Genomic DNA, 20,384 nt, shown 5'->3' with positions numbered 1-20,384 from the left:
GTCTCATGAGTCACATGGGCAGGCTGTAAAGTCAAGAGCCTCAATGGCAAGTGGAGTGTCATGCAGCTGCAGCGGAATCGAGTGCTGCTTAACAAATGCAGCATCAATGAACAGGCCTGCAGCCCCAGAGTCGATTAGAGCCTGTACCTCGATGCACGACTCAGCCCAAGAAAGAGTGACCAAAACCAGGGGCTTATCCTTCTGGATAACTGGGGACGAAACAACGCCACCTAAGGCTTTGGAGGAAATGACGAATCTGGAGATATCGGAAATGCTCTCTTAAAGGTATATCGTGCGACGAGCGCAGAGCTTCGAATGTTAAAATTCTAGAGGGAGTAAGTAGTGAATGAACGTCTGCAAATCCATTTAGGGTCCGCCATTTGAATTGTGCAGAGTTATCAAGACCCGGGGGGGAAAAGAGGACAATGTAGGAGTTGCAGCAGGGGGAGATGGGGAGAAACCAACCCGGCAGAATATTTCACTGAGTCCCAGACTCGCAACGTGTGAATCATACAAGGCCCCGTAATCATAGGGCGGTGTGTTTTGGTGGGAGCCAGGGTAAGGAGGAGATTGGGGTGGGGTCCACTTCAAGTAGATCAATAGCAGCCCATAATGGGAGCTGATACGTCTCGTGGAGGTGGGAGAGCGGAGCTATGGTGGCTGCTATATAGTAGTCTCTTAAGTTTGGGACCGTGAGGCCCCCATTCACCCCTTTGGCGAACATGATTTTTCTGTTGATACGGGGGCGAGACGAACCCCAGATAAATTGTAAGATCCTACGCTGATGAGTATTGAGAATATGTGAAGGAACCGGAATAGGAAGAACCCAAAATTAGTATAGTAGCTTTGGGAGATATGCCATTCTGATGGCTGTTATTCTCTCGAACCATGAAAGAGGTAAAGAGGACCATGATGACAACATATCCATTAGTATTTTGAACAGTGGTGGGTAATTTGCCTGATATAGAGCCTGATACGTGGAGGTGATACGGATTCCCAAATAGGGTAAGGAAGAAACCCATTGATTGGGAAAGGCCGACTGCAAGTCCCACAATAACTCCCGAGACAGGTTAGTCGACAGTGCTTTCGACTTTGATGGGTTAATCTGGAGTCCCAAGAGAGATGCAAAGGCCTGTAATAGGGTGTGTAGGTTTGGTAGGGAAGTTCTAGGAGAGGTGACAGATAGAAGAATGTCGTCGGCAAACAAGGAAATCTTATGGGGACAGCTTACTATTTCAATGCCCTTAATACCAGGGGTTCCAATGCCAATACAAAAAGAAGGGGCGACAGCGGACATCCCTGACGGGTTCCTCTTCGGATATCAAAAATGGGGGATTCAAACCCATAATATTTAATTTTTGCTCGGGGGGAGTCGTATAGAGCTGACATCCAAGTCATGAATGAGGACCCGAATCCATAATGTCGCAGAACCGTCATGAGGTAGGGCCATGATAAGGTATCAAAGGCCTTATTCATATCGAGGGAGAGAAGCATAGATTCCAGAGAGCGAGTGTGAGCTATGTGCTGGAGTTGCACTATACGGCGAATTGCATCGCCAGCCTGCCTCTGAGGCACAAAACCGACCTGGTCTTTTTTTATCAAGCGAGGGAGGAAAGAGTTCAGGCGTGTCGCCAAGATTTTCATCAGGAGCTTCATATCGATATTAATGAGCGAGATAGGTCTGAAATTGGCCCAAGATGAGTGGTCACGGTCTGGCTTAGGAATCCTCACTACGTTTGCTGTCAGAAGATCCGGGGTGAGGGGACAACCATTCTTTACCGAATTGTACATAGCAACCAGATGGGGCGCCACTACTGGTGCCAACTTCCTATAATAAAGCACGGTGTAGCCGTGCCCACCTTAAGTTCTTTTATAGCTTGTAAAACTTCTGAAGGTTGAATGTCCCTATCCATGAGGGTAACATGAGCCCCCGTCAAGGCCTCAAGGAAGTCTGCCGTTCTCCGAGTAGCAGGCCCCTCTGACGCCATATACAGCTTCGCAAGGCGAAACCCAAACTCCTCTAATACATGTTTCGGGTTCCCTGATAGGACATTATTCCGATCCCGCAACGTAATTGGGGTTAATTTAGGGGCAAATGTTTGGAGTCTGTTGGCCAACATACGAGTCGGCTTATTTGCTCTCATATACCATCTCTGACGGGACCAGCGTAGTACACGCTCAGCCCCCTCAGTGAGGCACAGGTCGAGTTCCGATCTGGTTTGTTATAGCAACTTACGGTTACCCGGGGTAGGAAATTGCTTAAACATCTCAGATAGCGATGCTAATCGAGATTCAAGCTCCCTCTGTTTTTTCTCTCTAGCTTTCTTACGGACCGAGGCCAGGCCAATTATACGTCTGCGCAGTACCGCTTTATAAGCCTCCCAAAGGACCACCGGCGACGCCACTGAGACCAGGTTGTCACGAAAGTAGTCTTCCGATGCCTTAATAATTTCCTCTGTGACCTCTACATGAGAAAGGAGCGAATCGTTCATTACCCAGGGAGAAAATCGGGGTCTATCCAAGATGGAACGGCAGACAATCAGGACCAGGTCATGATCTAACCACGGTACAGTCAAGATTGAGGCCGAAACCACTAGTGGAAGGTGGCGTCTAAGAATGAACATGTGGTCAATCCATGAGTGAACCTGATGGAGGTGGGAGTAATGGGTAAAGTCCTTGCCCTGTGGATGACATTCCCTCCACAGGTCAACTAGGTCATGAGTTTGTAAGGAGCGAGTACATTTTTGGCGCTTGCCGACGGGCCGTTCCTCTCCGACGGGTGTTTGTCTATTTTAGGGTTCAAGATTAGGTTAGAGCCGCCCACAAGTAGGAGGATGCCCTTGCAGTGGGATGTCAGTAGGGCGTAGACATGGGTCAAGAAGGGTCCCGGGGCTCACATTGGGGGCATAATACGTCATTATGGTTACCTCCGTGTCATAGATAGTGCCTTGAAGCAGTAAATACCTGCCATCAGGATCTGCAATCTGTTTAGCACAAATAAATGGAACTGATTTGCGGAAAGCCACGAGAACCCCACGTTGCTTAGTTGGAGCATTCGCCAAAAAGACCTGAGGAAACTGAGCATCAAAGTACTTGGGATGAGAGGCCTCAGAAAAATGCGTCTCCTGTAAACAAGCAATGTCAATGTGTTGTTTGCGCAGATACTTAAACACCTTCACTCTCTTATGGGGGGAATTCATGCCCTGTACATTCAGGGACAACCAGTTAATCGTCATTGAGATGGTAACAGATGGTCGCTTACCTGGAGCCGAAGTGCACACCCCGTGAACTCAGAGGAGAGAGGGAGAAACGAGAGAAGTAAAGAGGGGGGTAGAAAAGAGATAGAAAGCGTCATGACAGCAAGGATAGTACAATCATGCATTGCTGAGTACAAATAACTTTTATACAGCGAGATTGCTATCAGTCGTGGGTTGAAAGTTCCACTACTTGGTTAGGAGTTGACTCGAACGCTAGTCCGGGCCAAGAACCAACACATGGGGGAGCAGTGGTCCGTCGGAAACCACCTGGCATAGCATAATCAATTATTGTGAATATCAATGAACATGTCAACAGTGGCATATATGCGTAAACAACAATACTAGAAAAAAGGAAAAAAAATTATAAGGAACAAAAAACAACAGATGCCTGAGAAATTGCTTTGTATAGGTGATGAATCCCTGTTCAGAAACAAGCAACCTGAACCTTATACCATCTAAGTCAGGCGTAAAAACAAATGAACCAAAATACCATGGGTTGGGCCGAAAGCCTCACCCTGTCAGGGCATTGACAATCAGGGTCTAGGCCCATATTGTGAGTGCATAAAGACAATTTCAATAGTCCTCAGATGGCCACGGTAGTAGACCCCCTGGACTAAGAGTGCCTGGTTGTCAGTCGGAAACCATAGATTATGAGTTTGTGAGTCGTGGATTACATCCGAACATGCCTTCGAGGGGCAAAAAAAAAGGGGGGGAGGGGATTTGGACAGTAGGGAGCGAGAAGAAACATACAAAATAAAAAAATAAAAATAAAAAAATTAGACCAGAGTCTATATAAAGAAAATACAGTATTGGGAAAATCTCAAAAAGAAAAAAATTGGATAGAGTGCTTGTAACTGGGGGGGGGGGGGGGAGGGGGAGAAGGCAGCTGTTACCTGAGTGCAACCATTGTCCATGGAAAGTGCAGGATAGTTCCCCAGTCCTTCATCACCAGTACCCATAATAGGCTGTTGTAGACCGGGATTGTGGGGGAACATAGTCCCTCTGGAATGCAAAGGGGGGACCGGTGTGCTTCTCACCTGAGTCGCAGATGGGATTCAGGGGTGCCACATTCTATTTGCCTGACCGCATAAGTTTCTGCAGGCTCAAGAGCTGCAGGCTGGCTGGTTGCATGGCGGCAGCGAGAGAAAAAAAGCAGTCAAACAAAACAAAGAGGAGGGTATTTTCTGTCTTCTAACGGTGTCCACCTGTAGGAACCTCATGGAATTTCTGGGCCTTGAGAGAACAGAGGGCTTGATATCCATTCTGAGAGGATTGTGAGGATCGCATTGGGGCCATGGAAGCCTCAGGTTGAGAAGTAGGAAGGTCAAACTGAAGCTCCTGGAATTGCCATTGCAGGTCAGGCAAGGATGAAGCGTGAAACTGATGTCCTAGGTGGTAAAAGGAAAGTTTAAAGGGGAACCCCCACCTATAGCGGATGTTCCTGGCTTGCAAGATTTGCAGATAGGGCTTCATATTCCACCTTTTAGCAATTGCGACCGGGGAAAGATCTGCAAACAGTTTAAGGGAGTTTCCCTGAAATTAAATGTCTGCTAATTCCCTGGCTGCTTGGAGAAGCCGCTCCTTGGTTCTGTAGAAATGAAATTTTATAATTATATCTCTGGGAGGACCTTCAGTGGGCTTGGGGGTGAGGGAGCTGTGTATGCGATCAAATTCTAAGCGTTCTGTTGGGATGTCAGGTGCAAGCTCCTGGAAAAATGCTGTAGCTGTTCCCTGGAGGTCTGTAATGGTCCCCGGGAGGCCGCATATGCGCAAGTTGCCCCTACGGGCCCTATTTTACGAGTCCTCAAGTTTGTCCTGGAGATTAATAAGTTCAGCGTTCAGCTTTTCCACCTCTTCCTCATGACCCTCCAGTACCGTGGTTGTCAGGTCCATCCTCTCTTCCAACTGGTTTGTGCGGTGTCCCAGCTCCTTAAGACCCTTAACCAGTTCCGCAGATAATTTACGGGAGGCTGCGTTGATCTTGTCCCTCACTATAGTGCGGAATTTCTGAAGCAAAACCTCAGAGCTAGTGTCCACCAGGCTTGCCAGATTGGAGGGGAACTGCGACAGACTATCGTCTGAGTGCTGAGTGGCATTATCGGGTTCCGGCGGTTCATGCGCCATCTTGCCTTTCCCCTTCGACTTCCCTCGGACTGGAGAGGATTTCTGTTTTGATCTGTTGTGGGGACGGTTCCGGGGCGTATTATACATACCCACCGTTTGCCCGATAGCGTGCGGCTGGGGTAGTTGTGACAGTGAGTTTTATCGGGTTATACCTTATCTACCAAGTGATATTTTCCGAAGGCACGGCACTAGGAGACTATGCTGTCATCCTCCCAGTGTCCGCGCTTACACCCCCACCTAAGTCTCTAGTCCATCTCAGGGCCCTCCAGGGCCACAGACATTCAGTGGGTACTGTAAGGTACTGGGGGGGCGGATTCTGACCCAGGGAGCGTGAGGTGCCTGTAGTTATATATTGGGTGTGCCAAGATGGCCACCGCCTACCTCTGCCTCCAGGTGTGCTACTCCGCAGCTTGTGGCTCGTGGCTCAGTGATGCTGGGCCCCACCGCTGCTTCCGGACCTCAGGCCCCGAGGGTCGCTGCTTGTCAGCGGTGTGCATGTCGCCGCTCCCTCCGCGGATCGCGGTACTCCAGGGCGGAGGGTCCGGCGCCTCTGTAGGCGGCAAGATGGCGGGTGGCATCTGATGGACAGAGCAGGCCCCGGGCCCGATCGTGGAACCCGCGGGTAATTAGGAGCACCCAAATGCCACCGATCGTGTCCGCGTATGGAGCTGAGTCATCCGCCGGCCAAAATCCAAAATCCCGGTGAGGGCGGATGGCTGTGGATGTTGGTTCGGCCAGCAGAGCTCAGCTGCAGCACAACCTCTCCTCACCGCATCCGGCCACGCCCCCGTAGGCTTTTTTTTAATATGTTGTTGGCATCGACGACCTGTTTTATTCTTCTGCTTGTTTGCCGAGGTGACCTTCTCGGCATTTGTCAAGAGGGTTGAGAGTGGCCAGCAAGATTGCCTACGGCCACATCACCCGGAATGTGCCCGATCTCATCTAATCTCAGACATCAGGGTTAGTACCTGGATGGGAGACCGCCTAGGGAATACCAGGTGCCATAGGGTTCATTTAATAGGTTGTTGGCGTCGGTACGACCTCTTTTATTTTTCTGCTTGTTTGCCGAGGTGACCATCTTGGCGTTTGTCAAGAGGGTTAAGAGTGGCACCAAGGTCACCTACGGCCACATCACCCTGAATGCGTCCGATCTTGGATGCTAATCAGGATTGGGCCTGGTTAGTACCTGGATGGCAGACCGCCTGGGAATATCAGGTGCCGTAGCCTTTTTTTAATATGTTGTTGGCGTTAACAACCTGTTTTATTTTTCTGCTTGTTTGCCGAGGTGACCTTCTTGGCGTTTGTCAAGAGGGTTGAGAGTGGCCAGCAAGATTGCCTACGGCCACATCACCTGGAATGCGCCCGATCTCATCTAATCTCGGACGCTAATCAGGGTTAGTACCTGGATGGGAGACCACCTAGCGAATACCAGCTGCCGTAGGGTTCTTTTAATATGTTGTTGGCGTCGACGATCTCTTTTATTTTTCTGCTTGTTTGCCGAGGTGACCATCTTGACGTTTGTCAAGAGGGTTGAGAGTGGCCAACAAGGTTGCAAACTGCCACATCACCCTGAATGTACCCGATCTCGTCTGCTCTCGGATGCTAAGCAGGGACGGGCCTGGTTAGTACCTGGAAGGGAAACCGCCTGGGAATAACAAGTGCCGTAGGCTTTTTTTTAATATGTTGTTGGCGTCGACAACCTGTTTTATTTTTCTGCTTGTTTGCCGAGGTGACCATCTTAGCGTTTGTCAAGTGGGTTGGGAGTGCCCAGTAAGATTGCCTACGGCCACATCACCTTGAATGTACCTGATCTCAGATGCTAAGCAGGGTGGGTCCTGGTTAGTACCTGGATGGGAGACCGTCCGGGAATACCTGGTGCCATAGGCTGTTTTTAAATATGTTGTTGACGTCGACGACCTGTTTTGTATTTCTGCTTGTTTGCCAAGGTGACCATCTTGGCGTTTTTCAAGAAGGTTGAGAGTGGCCATAAAGATTGCCTACAGCCAAATCACCCTGAATGCATCTGATCTCATCTGATCTCGGATGCTAAGCAGGGTTGTGCCTGGTTAGTACCTGGATGGGAGACCGCCTGGGAATACTAGGTGCTGTAGGCTTTTTTAATATGTTGTGTGCGTCGACGACCTGTTTAATTTTTCTGCTTGTTTGCCGAGGTGACCATCTTGGCGTTTGTCAAGAGGGTTGAGAGTGGCCAGGAAGAATGCCTATGGCCACATCACCATGAATGGGCCTGATCTCGTCTGATCTCAGATGCTTAGCAGGATCGGGCCTAGTTAATACCTGGATGGGAGACCGCCTGTGAATACCAGGTGCCATAGGCTTTTCTCTTAATATCTTGTTGGCGTCGACAAACTGTTTTATTTTTCTGCTTGTTTGCTGAGTTGACCATCTTGGCATTTGTCAAGAGGGTTGAGAGTGGCCAGCAAGATCGCCTACGGCCACATCACCCTGAATGCACGCGATCTCATCTGATCTGGGATGCTAAGCAGGGTCGGGCCTGGTTAGTACCTGGATGTGAGACTGCTTGGAAATACCAGGTGCTGTAAGCTTTTCTTTAATATGTTGTGTGTGTCGACGACCTGTTTAATTTTTCTGCTTGTTTGCCAAGGTGACCATCTTGGCGTTTGTCAAGAGGGTTGAGAGTGGCCAGTAAGATTGCCTACAGCCACTTCACCCTGAATGCGTCCAATCTCATCTGATCTCGGATACTAAGCAGTGTCGGGCCTGGTTAGTTGCTGGATGGGAGACCGCCTGGGAATACCAGGTGCTGTAGGCATTTTTTTAATATGTTGTTGGCGTCGACGACCTGTTTTATTTTTCTGCTTGTTTGCCGAGGTGACCATCTAGGCATTTGTCAAGAGGGTTGAGGGTGGCCAGCAAGATCGCCTATGGCCACATCACCCTGAATGCGTCCAATCTCATCTGATCTCGGATGCTAAGCAGGGTCAGGCCTGGTTAGTACCTGGATGGCAGACCGCCGGCGAATACCAGGTGCCGTAGGCTTTTTTTTTATATGTTGTTGGCGTGGATGACCTGTTTTATTTTTCTGCTTGTTTGCCGAGGTGACCATCGTGGCATTTGTCAAGAAGGTTGAGAGTGGTCAGCAAGATCGCCTATGGCCACATCTCCCTGAATGTGCCCGATCTCGCCTGATCTTGGATGATAAGCAGGGTTGGGCCCTTTTAGTACTTGGATGGGAGACCGCCTGGGTATACCAGGTGCCGTAGGCTTTTTTTTAATATGCTGTTGGCGTCGACGACCTGTTTTATTTTTCTGCTTGTTTGCCGAGGTGACCATCTAGGCGTTTGTCAAGAGGGTTGAGGGTGGCCAGCAAGATCGCCTACGGCCACATCACCCTGAATGCATCCAATCTCATCTGATCTCGGATGCTAAGCAGAGTCAGGCCTGGTTAGTACCTGGATGGCAGATCGCCTGTGAATACCAGGTGCCGTAGGCTTTTTTTTATACTGTATATTGTTGGCGTTGATGACCTGTTTCATTTCTCTGCTTGTTTGCCAAGGTGACCATCTTGGCATTTGTCAAGAGGTTTGAGAGTGGCCAAGAAGTTTGCCTATGGCTACATCACCCTGAATGTGCCCAATCTCGTCTGATGTCGGATGCTAAGCAGGGTCATGCTTGGTTATTACCTGGATGGGAGACCGCCTGGGATTACCAGGTGCTGTAGGCTTTTTTTTAATATGTTGTTAGCGTCGACGACCTGTTTTATTTTTCTGCTTGTTTGCCAAGGTGACCATCTTGGCATTTGTCAAAAAGGTTGAGAGTGGCCAGCAAGATTGCTTACGGCCACTTCATCCTAAATGCGCCTTATTTCGTCTGACCTCAGATGCTAAGCTGGGTTGGGCCTGGTTAGTATGTGGATGGGAGACCGCCTGGGAATACCAGGTGCCATAGGCTTTTTTTCTTAATATGTTCTTGGCCTCGACGACCTGTTTTTCTGCTTGTTTGCCAAGGTGACCATCTTTGCGTTTGTCAAGAAGGTTGAGTGGGGCCAGCAATATCACCTATGGCTACATCACCCTGAATGCACCTAATCTCATCTGATCTTGGATGCTAAGCAGGGTCGGGCCTGGTTAGTAGACATGTGCATTCGTTTTCGTCCGAATGCATTTTCGTCCGAATTTCAGCTATTTTCGTTTTCGTTTTGGCAAACGATAACGAAAGCACAGAATCCGAAAAACGAAAGATCCGACATAAATAAATGCTTTTTTTTCATTGTTACAACAGTTCGATATAGAATAGGAGATTCGACGTGACTCTGACAATAATCTGTGTCTATAGAACCTGTGGTTGAATGTGCCTAACCTTACCTCTATTAGTCCAAGATTATATAGAGAAAATATTCGACAGAGAAAAAAGATTTGACAGAGAGAAAAGATTCTGCAAGTTACTGTCCTAAAAAGTGTTTGGGGACCCGGGTCCTGCCCCAGGGGACATGTATCAATGCAAAAAAAAGTTTTAAAAACAGCCGTTTTTTCGGGAGCAGTGATTTTAATAATGAATAAAGTGAAACAATAAAAGTGTAATATTCCTTTAAATTTCGTAGGGGGGGGGGTGTCTATAGTATGCCTGTGAAGGGGCGCATGTTTCTGGTGCTTAGAACTGTCCCTGCACAAAGTGTCATTTATGCAGGAAAAAAAGTCCTTTAAAATCCCTCGCAGCTATTATGAATTGTCGGCTCCGTAATACAGAGAACACTCATTGAAAGTCATTGATAAAAAAATAAAAAAATACATTTAAAAAAAGCGTGGGGGTCCCCCAAATTCAATTACCAGGCCCTTCAGGTCTGGTATGGATATTAAGGGGAACCCTGCGTCATATTTAAAAAAAATTGACGTGGGGTTCCCCCTAAATATCCATACCAGACCCTTTATCCGAGCACGCAACCTGGCAGGACGCAGGAAAAGAGGGGGGGACGAGAGAGCGGTCCCCCCTCCCTCCTGAACCGTACCAGGCCACATGCCCTCAACATTGGGAGGATGCTTTGGGGGTCTGTGACCCCTCAAAGCACCTTGTCCCCATGTTGATGAGGACAAGGGCCTCATCCTCACAACCCTGGCCGGTGGTTGTGAGGGTCTGCGGGCAGGGGGCTTATCAGAATCTGGAAGCCCCCTTTAACAAGGGGACCCCCAGATCCCGCCCCCCCCTGTTTGAAATGGTAAGGGGGTACAAAAGTACCCCTACCATTTCACAAAGAAAGTGTAAAAAATAGTTAAATAAGACAAACACACTTTTGAAAAATTCCTTTATTAAAAATTTTAAAAAATTAAAAAAAAGATTCCAGCGGTGGTAATCCACTCTTGCTATCCAGCGACGGACGATCATCTCTCCGGGTTCCAGCGACGCTGATCTCATCCAGCGCAGCGAATCCATCCACCTTCTGTCTCCACTGAGGAGACACTGCGGGGATTTCAGCGGCCTGACGTTTGTTATATGCGGAGGGCGGGGCGCACCCCTCTGATGTAACACAGGCAGGTTTCCGTCACATCAGAGGGGGGCGGGGTCACCCATACGTCACGGGGAAGCCCGGGTTTCCCCTTGCGTCAGAGGGGGGCGGGGTCAGGTGACCGGTGGCCCCGTCCTCCGCATATAACAAACGTCAGAGCGCCGGAATCCCCACAGTGTCTCCTCAGTGGAGACAGAAGGTGGATGGATTCGCTGCGCTGGATGAGATAAGCGTCGCTGGAACCCGGAGAGATGATCGTCCGTCGCTGGATAGCAAGAGTGGATTACCACCGCTGGAATCTTTTTTTTTTTTAATAAAGGAATTTTTCAAAAGTGTGTTTGTCTTATTTAACTATTTTTTACACTTTCTTTGTGAAATGGTAGGGGTACTTTTGTACCCCCTTACCATTTCAAACAGGGGGGGCGGGATCTGGGGGTCCCCTTTTTAAAGGGGGCTTCCAGATTCTGATAAGCCCCCCGCCCGTAGACCCTCACAACCACCGGCCAGGGTTGTGAGGATGAGGCCCTTGTCCTCATCAACATGGGGACAAGGTGCTTTGAGGGGTCACAGACCCCCAAAGCATCCTCCCAATGTTGAGGGCATGTGGCCTGGTACGGTTCAGGAGGGAGGGGGCCGCTCTCTCGTCCCCCCCTCTTTTCCTGCGGCCTGCCAGGTTGCGTGCTCAGATAAAGGGTCTGGTATGGATTTTTAGGGGGACCCCACGTCAATTTTTTTTTATTTGAAGCGGGGTTCCCCTTAATATCCATACCAGACCTGAAGGGTCTGGTATGGATATTTAGGGGGAACCCCACGCCAATTTTTTTTTAAATTTGACGCAGGGTTCCCCTTAATATCCATACCAGACCTGAAGGGCCTGGTAATTGAATTTGGGGGACCCCCACGCTTTTTATTTTTTTTTATTTTTTTATCAATGACTTTCAATGAGTGTTCTCTGTATTACGGAGCCGACAAATCAAAATTCCTGCATAAATGACACTTTGTGCAGGGACAGTTCTAAGCACCAGAAACATGCGCCCCTTCACAGGCATACTATAGACACCCCCCCCCCCCACGAAATTTAAAGGAATATTACACTTTTATTGTTTCACTTTATTCATTATTAAAATCACTGCTCCCGAAAAAACTGTAGTTTTTAAAACTTTTTTTGCATTGATACATGTCCCCTGGGGCAGGACGCGGGTCCCCAAACACTTTTTAGGACAGTAACTTGCAAATTAGCCTTTAAAATTAGCACTTTAGATTGTAAACGTTGGAGTCCCATAGACTTTAATAGGGTTCTAAAGTTCACACGAAGTATGCTATATACTAGCTCCGTCGAAAATTCTTTATACATTCGACAGACACCATAAGCCTTCAAAGACAGATTCGACCGTAATTCATGTGGATTTTCGGACGAATGCAATTTTTGAATGAAAAACGAAATAAATAAAAAAACGAATTTCGGGAGTAACTAAATAAATTAATTTTTCGGACGAAAACGAAATTCCGAAACTAAATATTTTACTCTGCACATGTCTACTGGTTAGTACCTGGATGGGAGACCGCCTGGGAATACCAGGTGCGGTGGGTTTATTATTTTTTTTTAATCAATAGTTTTTATTAAAGTTTAAGTTTTTATCAAGACAATTGACAGAAATTATGACTAAATAACAGATCAGTTACCGTATTTAGATACATAGATAATAGTATCCAAAAATAAAAAATATAATATAAAGAAAACCATATTAATTATTTCAATTATAATAGGGATAAGACAACGATCGGGAGGTTATTAATACATCCATTGTGGAGACAATACACAAAAGTAATATAAATATTATCTTCATATATTTATATACTGCCAATTCAAGTAATTCAAAGATGATGAACCTAAATATATTCCCGAACACCCCTATGGGTGCTAAACTGTGTTCGGGACAGTAATATTAACCTGTCATTTAATAGATACAAAACAAAGATTAAAATATTAGAGCGGGGTAAGTAATTTTTTAATTCAAGTTATCTAGGAACAAAGAACTCGTGCAATGTTTTGGGGACTAGCCCATTTTAACCATGGCTGCCATATTTTATGAGTATGTTCTTTTTTGTGAGGCCGAAGAGCTAGAATTGATTCATAAATGTAATGAGTTTGAGTAGATTCTATCACTTCTTTTATGGAAGGAGGATCAGGATTTTTCCAGTTCCTCGTTATACTGATCCTGGCTGACAGCAAAATATGTGTAAACACATTTCTAAACTGGATAAGATATCGATCAAGATCAATGGATAATAGAGCCAGTGAGGGATTTGGAGGAATGACTGTTTTGGTCATTTCAGACATAACTTGAAAGATTTCTTCCCAATACTTCCCAAGTTTAGGGCATGTCCAAAATGTATGTAACATATCACCTTTTTTGCCGCACAATCTCCAACATTTGTCGTCAAATGTGCCGTTAAATTTAGATATTTTCTCAGGAGTAAGATACCAGCGTTGAGTCAATTTAATGGATACTTACCATAATGTAGAGCAGCATGTGGCTTTATATGTGGTGTTACAAGCTTTTTCCCATTGGTAAACTGTATAGGTGTATCCTAAGTCTTCTTCCCATCTAATTAAAGGGATAGTCTTTGTAAACACACTTTTTTGTTGACGAAGATTATAGAAAAGAGAGATCCCTTTTTGTTGATGTATGGGGATCTTAAGGAAGGACCAAGCCGATTGGGGAACATTATAGGTCCATGATGGGAGGTTGGAAATGCAATTCTTAGTTCGGATATAGGGGAATAAATCTGAATTTGGCAATTGAAATTTCTTTTGAAGTGTAGGAAATGGTTTGATCACCCCATTATCAAGTAGATCAGATAGATATTTAATTCCCTTCTCTATCCATGGTGTAAATGAGGTTGTCTTCATGAAATTATGTAGAGTATTTAGCGGAATTTGGACTTTGGTAGGAAGAGGGTGTGAGGAAGTTAGATGCAGAAATCGAACCCAGGATTTAAGTGTTGCTAATATTGTTGGGGAGATGCGAAAAGGTATCTTGGCTCCAAGTGCCATGGAAGGAATCCATATTGATAGATTATTTCCTGGGATCTTAGCAGTTTCCATCTTCCCCCAAATTGTTGATGGAGTAGATAGAAACCATTCCTTAGACTGTGTGAGAACCGAGGCTAAATAATAATCTTGCAAAATCCACATACCCTGTTCCCCCAGCTTGACGTTTCTTCACTAAGTTTGAATGAGCACATCTAGATTTTTTATCCTGCCAGATGAATCTAGAAAACAGAGTCTGAAGGGATTGGAAAATTTTTAACGGAATTGGAATCGGGAGAGTTCTAAAAAAGTATAACATTTGTGGAAGGTGAAGCATTTTAAATGCTGCCAAACGTCCCATCCATGAAAATTCATGGGATGCTAGTTTAGTGAGATTTTCTTGTAATGCATTACGAAGTGGAATATAATTATATTGGAACAGTGTTTTACATGAATTTGATAATATCCCAAATATTTAATTGTACTTTCAGTCCATGTATAAGGGAATTTTAATTTAAGATGTTTAGTAGTATTTTCATCTATCCCCAAGTTCAATATACAAGATTTATTTGCGTTAAGCCTGTAATAAGAAACTTTGCTGAACATATTTAGTGTTTCCTGAATTTCCGGATCAGTAATCATAAGAACAACATCATCTGCAAAAAGGTTGATTTTATGTTCTTGTTCAGCAATAGTAACTCCTAGAATTTTTTTGTTGGACCTAATACTCTCAGCTAGGGGTTCAATAACAAAAATTAGGGGGGATAAGGGGCATCCTTGTCGTGTACCATTTGTTATTGGGAATGGAGGTGATAAAGAATCCTTGGATACACTCGAGCCGAGGGGACAGAGTACAGGGCTAATATTGCTTTATTGATTTGACCTGTTAAGCCAAATTTAGTCAGAACTGATGACAGGTATCCCCAATGAACTCTATCAAAGGCTTTTTCAGCGTCAAGCGACATAAACAGGGATGGAGATTTGGCGAGTTCTACATGGTGTATTATATTTATCATTCTTCTAGTAGCATCCGATGCTTGTCTTCCTTTGGTGAAACCCGATTGATCTCTATGGATAAGAGAGGGTAACAATAAATTGCATAAATTTTAACATCTAAATTGAGTAAGGAAATTGGTCTAAAATTTTTAGGTGAAGATGGTTCCTTATCTGGTTTTGGAAGAGTTACAACAAGAGCATTCAGCATTTCATTGGGAAATGATGAAGAATTGGCTGCTAAATTATAAATGTCACATAGTATAGGTGCTAGAGTACTTTGAAATTTTTTAAAATATTCCCCTGTAAAGCCATCTGGACCAGGTGATTTCAAGTTAGGAAGAATACGTATAGTTTGTAGAATTTCAGGGATAGTAAAGGGAGAATTGAGAAATTCTAATTGTTGTGGGGAAATAGATGGAAGTTTGACACTCTCCAAAAAGGTGTCATTCTCCTCCTGAGAAGGTTGATGGGTATCGCCATCGTTCTTAATGTTATATAAATCATTATAATACCGTATATACTCGAGTATAGGTCGACTCGAATATAAGCCGAGGCCCCTAATTTACCACAAAAAAACTGGGAAAACGTATTGACTCGTGTATAAGCCGAGGGTGAGACATGCAGCAGCTACTGTTACAGCTTAAAAGAGTGGAAAAGAGGGTCAACAATGCCCATCTGCAGCTGTATACCTCCCTGTGTCCATCACTGTGTCCATTCCTGTGTCCATCCCTGTGTCCATCACTATGTCCATCACTGTGTCCATCCCTGTGTCCATCACTGTGTCCATCACTGTGTCCATCCCTGTGTCCATCACTGTGTCCATCCCTGTGTCCATTGCAGCCTACCTGTGTCCTGTACATGCCTCCGTGTGCCAATCTGCAGCCTCTTTGTCCTTCTGCAGCCTCTGTGTGCCATTTTGCACCGATCTGCATGTATAAAAAACATACGGCGGCCATGCCATTCAAAAGCCGCACCTCTCCTCCTCGTCTGTGACAGACGGCGACCATTCCACTGTTCAAAAGCCGCGGCTCCGTCTGTGATAGGCGGAACACTCAATTTCCCAGCAGTCAGTGTTCCGCCTATCACGGACATCCTCTCATCCTCATCCGTAGTATGAGGATGAGCAGATGTCCGTGATAGGCGGACCACTGACTGCTGGGAAATTGAGTGTTCCGCCTATCACAGACAGGGATGCGCGGCTTTTGAATAGTGGAATGGCCGCCGTCTGTCTGCACGACACGCTGATCGGGTAGGCAGACGGCGGTGACTCGAGTATAAGCCGAGGGGGGCACTTTCAGCCTAAAAAAAGGGGCTGAAAATCTCGGCTTATACTCGAGTATATACGGTATGAGCTAAATGCTTCAGCTATTGAAGAAGGCTTAAGCAATTTTTCATTGGTGTGAGGATGGTAGAGGAATGGAATTTTAGTCTTAGATCGATAACCTTTAATGCGTAATGCCATTGTTTCCCTGTTTTGTTTCCTGTTGCATAAGTGGTAGCTCTGAATTTTTTATAGGATTTCTCATGTGTCTCTAGAAGTAGGGTTCTTAATTCATTACGTAACTGGAAAATGTGTGTTTTAATGAAAGGAGAAGGATCATTTTTATTGTGTTCCTCAGCTTTGGCTATCTCCTTAGTAAGTTCATCCATTCTCTGAGTTCTCTTTCTTTTAGCTTTAGAACCTAATTGCATAAACACCCCCCTCATAACAGCTTTATGAGAATTCCATAATATCATTGGGTCAGATATAGACGTCAAATTAATTGAAAAGACTTCAGTAAGGTGTTGTTGGAGTGTTGTGGAGTAATTTTCATTTTGGAGAATATAGTTATTAGCTCTCCATATATATGAATTTGGTTGGGATGATGTGGTTGTTATAGACATGCTAATGGGAGCGTGATCTGATCACGTGGCCGTATGTATATGGGAGGATGAAATCTTGTCAAGCAGCCATTTATCTGTCAAGAATAAGTCAATTCTGGAGTAGGTATTGTGCCGTGGTGACAAATATGTGTAATCCCTTTCATTAGCATGTCCACATCTCCACACGTCAAATAAGTCGTTCGAAGTTATGAACTTATCAAGAGCAGAAGAATCCATATCATTGTTTGGAATCAAATTGAAATCTCTACATATCAGGAGGTGTCCTTTTTGAACTTTCTTCGCCTCCTCTATAGTTTTTTTTATGAAATGCATTTGCCTCATATTCGGAGCATAAATAGATACAAGGGTGTATTGAATATTGTTAATGGTACAAATCAAAAAAATATATAGCGACCTTCAGGGTCATTGATACAATTATCTAACTGAAATGTAATAGCTATTAACACCCCTCTTTGTTTTTTGGAGAATTTTGTTTTAAAAATATGAGGAAAATGTTTATGTTGACATTTGGGAGATGCATCTTTAGCAAAATGTGTCTCTTGAACACATAATATGTCACAATTAAAGGATAAGGCAGACCTCCACATAAGTTTGTTTCGCTGGGTGATTCAGTCCCCTTGCATTTAGGGACAATATTTTGAAAGACATATTAATATATATCAAAATTAGATGTTACTATAATTCTATATATTCCTAAAAGAATATTCTCTAGTTTCTATAACGCTTAAACTGAATATCTAAGTATTTGTTATATGATCAGTTCACAGTTACTATTAAATCATGCACACAACAATGTAGATTTTTTTTTCAAACCTATGAAAAAACAAGTTATTACTATATTGGTAGTTATTTGGCAATATATATTGCAAGAGGAAAAAAAAATATATATATATTAATCAATTTAAAAAAAAAAAAAAAAGGAGAGAAAAAAATAAATAAAAGAGTAAAGAAAATTTTTTTTTTCCAAGAGTCAGCAGTAATCCACTCAAAGGAATGCTGACCAAGATAGGGGGTGAAGTTCAAGTAGTAAGGTATTGAGCATCAAACCAGACCGTATATATGTCAGTAATGCATATGAGTTAACAGGCAGGAGTAGTTAATTTGTATTTAATTTTATTTTCTTCACGTTTTTGTCCAAAGTGGAACAAATTTGGTTTCTCCTTCAAGGCAGGGGTGTTATGTGGAAGATCAACTATAATACCCCATGTTTGGAGTAATTGCATGCCATCTTCAATGGTAGATATAGCAAAATGTTTCCCGTTGTAAGTGGTCAAGATAGTGGCTGGATGTCTCCATTTGTATGTGATCTTATGATTAGATAATGCCTTTGTTACAGTTTTGAGCTGTCTTCTCATTTGTAGTGTAAATTGCGAGAGATTGGCGAAGAATTTTATATCTGAGTATGGTGGTGGCAGAGTAGTTAGCTCCCTCGCTTTGGAGAGAATTTGCTCTTTAGCTTGATAAAAATGAATTAGCAGAATAACATCTCTGGGAATTTATTCTTCTAGATGTTTTGGTTTGGGAATTCTATGAATACGATCGATTGTAAGTTCAATCGGTGATAAATCTGGCAATAATGTATAAAATAGTGTATTTGCATAGTTGCGTAAGTCCATAGGTAGAACTGACTCTGGTATTCTTCTCATTTTAATGTTGTTTCGACGTGAGTGGTCCTCGAGATCTGCCAATTTCATCTTGACCCACATGGAATCATCTTTTTGTTCTGTACATGCATCCACTAGCTCATTCACTGTTTTAGTGCATTCCTCCATATTGTTTTCAACATATTGCAGTCTACCATCCATATGTTTCATATCAAGAGAGAATTCATGGCATCCCTGTATTTGGGAGGCCTATCTTCATATACCCATTCATAAGGTGTCACAGCAATTCCTGCGCCTGGCATTGAATTTGGGGGGTTCGGTGTGGCACCTCCAATTCCAGGGCTCTGCCATTCGGACTCTCGTCCTCTCCCAGAGTCTTGACAAAGATTATGGCAGAGGCTTTGGAGCACCTGAAATTAAAGAGGATTTCAGTCATCCCTTATCTGGATGACCTTTTGTTTTTTGCGGACTCCAGGGAGAAGGTCCTAGTCAATCTCCAGACGTTCCAGTCTCACCTCAAGGACCTGGGGTGGCTTCTGAATCTGGAGAAGTCAAACCTGGTCCCCTCACAGGAGATGATGTTTTTGGGGTATACGATAGACTCGGTTCTCCAGAAAGTGTTCCTCCCGCTGGAGAAGCAGGAAAAGTTGCAGCTAGCTGTGAAGCAGATATAGGGCAACCAGGCAGTCTCGGTCTGGGAGGCTATGGCAGTTCTGGGTCTGCTTACGGCAGCAATCCCAGCTATTTAATGGGCCAGATTCCATTCCAGACCCCTTCAGAGGGAGATCCTGTCAAGCTGGTCCTATCAGGATCCTCTGGAGAAGCAGTTAAGGATCTCGTCAAGGACGAAAAGGGCTCTCTGGTGGTGGAGAGACCAAGCAAATCTTTCAAGGGGTCTGGCGTGGACTTTTCCAATGGACAAGCGACTGACAACAGACGCAAGTGCCTGGGGTTGGGGGGCCCACCTGGATGGTCAAACATCTCAGGGGATCTGGTCCAAGCAGGAAGCACAAAGATCGTCCAACTGGAGGGATCTGAAGGCGGTCTTTCTGGGTTTAGTGGCCTTTCAGCAGATTTTGAGAGGTCACCATGTCCAGGTGTTATCAGACAACACAACGTTCTTTCAAGGCTTGCAGCCCCAGTGCCGGGTCAGGCACACGACCACGTAAAGAGCCATTTGGCTGTCTGTTTTTACATTGTTTATTAAAATCAGTATTACGCTATGGATCCTTTTTGTATTTTTTCATATATACCGCCAGAGTCTGTGAAGGGGGACATATTATCCATTGTTATTTCCACCAGCATCCATATGAGCAGGCATTACCTGTACAGGCGCTGTTTGACTTACTTTTTAATTAAAGTGGTCAAACAAATCTGGTAAGCAGTTTGGACTTGTATCTTCACGAGTGGTGTATTGCTGTTTTCTTGGTGGAGGGAGTCGCAAGCCCTTTGGATCTGCTGCTATACCACAATTTATAACATTTGTTTCTGCACTTGGATCACTCAAGATTTTTCCATTTAGAGACACGTTTATTGGGACTTTTTACGTGATTGGTTGTTCACTAGTCCTTATTGTATTTTATGTGTTTTCATTATGCTTTATTTGTATGACGATTAGATCACGGTTCCAATATTTTGTATCAATGTTATTGTGGTTATTGATATGGTTTGATTAATTTTTCACGTTTAGAATATTTATTGTTTTTTTTAATATGGTGTTGGCATCGACGACCTGTTTAATTATTCTGCTTGTTTGCCGAGGTGACCATCTTGGCGTTTGTCAAGAGGGTTGAGAGTGGCCAACAAGATCGCCTATGGCCACATCACCCTGAATGCACCCGATCTCGTCTTATCTTGGATGCTAATCAGGGTCAGGCCTGGTTAGTACCTGGATGGGAGAATGCCTGCGAATACCAGGTGCCGTAGGCTTTTTTTAAAATATATTTTTGGCGTTGACGACCTGTTTTATTTTTCTGCTTGTTTGCAGAGGTGACCATCTTTGC

The 20,384-nt window shown here is 44.7% G+C and overlaps 1 non-coding gene and 10 pseudogenes across 1 annotated transcript; all 11 read left to right on the top strand.

Moving 5' to 3' along the window:
• The first annotated feature begins 6,932 nt into the window (after nt 1-6,932).
• LOC143945845 (5S ribosomal RNA) lies at nt 6,933-7,051 on the top strand (annotated as a pseudogene).
• Nucleotides 7,052-7,159: 108 nt separating this feature from the next.
• On the top strand, nt 7,160-7,268 carry LOC143946321 (5S ribosomal RNA; annotated as a pseudogene).
• Nucleotides 7,269-7,376: 108 nt separating this feature from the next.
• Nucleotides 7,377-7,495, top strand: LOC143955059 (5S ribosomal RNA). The gene has a single exon (XR_013269779.1). It is a non-coding gene; the product is annotated as a 5S ribosomal RNA (ribosomal RNA).
• Nucleotides 7,496-7,601: 106 nt separating this feature from the next.
• On the top strand, nt 7,602-7,720 carry LOC143949250 (5S ribosomal RNA; annotated as a pseudogene).
• Nucleotides 7,721-7,829: 109 nt separating this feature from the next.
• Nucleotides 7,830-7,948, top strand: LOC143942932 (5S ribosomal RNA; annotated as a pseudogene).
• A 108-nt stretch (nt 7,949-8,056) lies between these two features.
• Nucleotides 8,057-8,175, top strand: LOC143944908 (5S ribosomal RNA; annotated as a pseudogene).
• Nucleotides 8,176-8,283: 108 nt separating this feature from the next.
• On the top strand, nt 8,284-8,402 carry LOC143956974 (5S ribosomal RNA; annotated as a pseudogene).
• A 108-nt stretch (nt 8,403-8,510) lies between these two features.
• LOC143942601 (5S ribosomal RNA) lies at nt 8,511-8,629 on the top strand (annotated as a pseudogene).
• A 108-nt stretch (nt 8,630-8,737) lies between these two features.
• LOC143957037 (5S ribosomal RNA) lies at nt 8,738-8,856 on the top strand (annotated as a pseudogene).
• A 339-nt stretch (nt 8,857-9,195) lies between these two features.
• On the top strand, nt 9,196-9,314 carry LOC143952245 (5S ribosomal RNA; annotated as a pseudogene).
• A 10,877-nt stretch (nt 9,315-20,191) lies between these two features.
• LOC143947890 (5S ribosomal RNA) lies at nt 20,192-20,310 on the top strand (annotated as a pseudogene).
• The last annotated feature ends 74 nt before the right edge of the window (nt 20,311-20,384 follow it).

This window comes from Lithobates pipiens, unplaced genomic scaffold (genome assembly GCF_037356315.1).
Source record: "Lithobates pipiens isolate NorthernLeopardFrog02 unplaced genomic scaffold, aLitPip1_a1.2 Scaffold_10, whole genome shotgun sequence".
In the NCBI taxonomy this organism is placed as follows: Eukaryota; Metazoa; Chordata; class Amphibia; order Anura; family Ranidae; genus Lithobates; species Lithobates pipiens.
The sequence above is the reverse complement of the archived record's forward strand: the minus strand, read 5'-3'. Positions and strand labels throughout refer to the sequence as shown.